General features: G+C 40.9%; 1 long non-coding RNA gene across 1 annotated transcript; it reads right to left on the reverse strand.

The window, feature by feature from the left end:
• Nucleotides 1-397: 397 nt before the first annotated feature.
• Nucleotides 398-1,966, reverse strand: LOC307254809. Its single transcript, XR_013845002.1, has 3 exons — nt 1,834-1,966; nt 859-1,010; nt 398-729 (listed from the first exon to the last, which is right to left on the reverse strand). It is a non-coding gene; the product is annotated as an uncharacterized lncRNA (long non-coding RNA).
• Between the last annotated feature and the right edge of the window lie 215 nt (nt 1,967-2,181).

Raw genomic sequence — 2,181 nt, forward strand, 5'->3', positions numbered from 1 at the left:
TTACAATGAAGTAACCCCCGAGCTTACGTTATCTATAGTCTAGGTCCTGGGTAAGATTTGTATGCGCTTCATTTAGCGTAGAATATCTCAACTGTTATAGACTAATATGACCCCAGTGAACAACATGGGATGTGTGACAAAATCTCTACCGGGGACGAAAGTCCTGAAAATGACCACAACAGGTTACACTAGTATCACACTACGTGGTGAATGGGACTTTTTTTTTCCTTTTTAGATATCCTCATACTTTTTTACCAGATTCATCTTCATATTAAGATAACTACTATTTATATACTATTTGACCTCAACTACTAGCTAACAACATGAATTTGGAGCAATAAATTATTGAGAAGTAGCTGGTCAGCTAATTGCTAACGGTGTTGAGCGTCAATTTAGCATGCTATTTCTTTGTATCTACAAGTCAATAACAAACACAAACTCGGGATTTGGTGTAATTTACAAAGGAGAACATGAATGAACAGTCAGAGTGACATTGTCCGATAAGTTTAAACGGAAAAAAAATTCTCAACTGATTAACCTTGGCATGACTTCTGAATTTTTTTTAAATTTACAGAATAAAAAATAAAAACAATAGTTAAATTACAACACTGCAGAGAAAATCCAAGCACAAGCATCTGTACGAACCCTGATAGTTGCATTTGGTGGGGTTCAATAAGAAGAATGGAAGTAGCTGATGGAAGAAGGATTTGTCCAGCGTGGGGTGTCTTTCTGATGCACATGGAGGGGAGAGTAAAATTAAGAGAATGTCAGTAAACAAAATCAAATAAATAAACTAAAAAGGCGTACATTCACATTTTCAATTTACAACATCCATTCAGTGTGTGTGTGTGTACTTACCTACTTTGAGGTCTTCCATTGAAACTTAGTCAATTGGTGAGGAAAGTCGTCATCCAAGGGTTTTGGGAATACAGCTTTTTGTTAACCAGGCGGCCGTCTTTCTGATGGTTCCGACTTTGGCGGCGCACTTAGTTCCCTCTACTGGGTTTATCCTGAGAAATCATTTTTAACACACAAAAGCAATAAATTAGTTATCTAAATATTTTCTTGACCCACTTCATGATTTTGCTTTTTTCTGAACTGATACAGTACATGACATGCATCATGGTACTCCACAAAGGAAAAATGCAAGCAAACAAGTTCACAAAGAATGTATTCATACTAGGGATGTGAACAATGTGTCGATTCTCGGCTCGATTTTCGTCACGTGCTTAAGACGACTCGAAAAATAGAAATCGATAAATCGGGTGTTTTACTTTATTAGATGTTTTGGGGACATGGGAGACGTCCGTCATGCGAGTTCATGTGTGGTCGCGAGCGCGCTGCAGGTCCGGTGTGTGTCAACAGTGCAGTGCAACATATGCAGCATAAAGTTAAATTAACATCACGGTCGTAGACGAATATTAAAAGGTTATGCTTTATATGTTGCACTTTCTGTTTTCAGCCGAGTAAGTTACATTCACCTCCGACGCATGGACAGCGTTTTTAAAATTAAAGCCTCTCTTTATTATCAAAAAGCTTTGATGCAGATGAAGTCTGAACACACACAGCGGGCGGCAGCAGTGTTTTTAAAGGAAAGCGCAGTTTATCAGCACCACAACTACGTGATGCTGCCGCAAAAAAAAGGAACACTGCCTTTTTTTATTTATTTTTTTTAAATGGCACAGTAAATCGATCGATTTGTCGATTCATGCCTCCGACACGTCGACACGCAAACAATGACTCGTTTAACATCCCTAATTCATACATTTGAGCCACTTAGACAAAATAGTATGGCAGGAGTTTCTGTATTAATAAAAAGGTTTCGGTGCTCACCTCTGTATCAATTATGTTGTGCAGGCCGACCCCCTTGCTGTAGAGATAGAAGCAATCGACATAGGAAGCCAAGGCAGCAGCAAAGTTGTGTTGCTGACTGATTTGATATGCCACCTTTCCCTTGATGCTGACCATCCACTGGTCAGAGGACAGGAGCTTTTCACCTGAAATAAATAAAAACAAATTATAATTAAAACTGCAAGCAGTGATGACCGGGCCCTCGCACCTCCGTGCTGCTCGCCGTCCCGGCCGTCCTCGGCGCTCCGGGCGACCGCGTGAGAGAACGCGCTGCGGTCTCCTCCTCTTCGGAGTGCGCGGCACAGCGATACCTGTCGCTGGAAGCGCGGA

This window comes from Ammodytes marinus, assembly GCF_949987685.1.
Source record: "Ammodytes marinus genome assembly, chromosome: 8".
Taxonomy (NCBI): domain Eukaryota; kingdom Metazoa; phylum Chordata; class Actinopteri; order Uranoscopiformes; family Ammodytidae; genus Ammodytes; species Ammodytes marinus.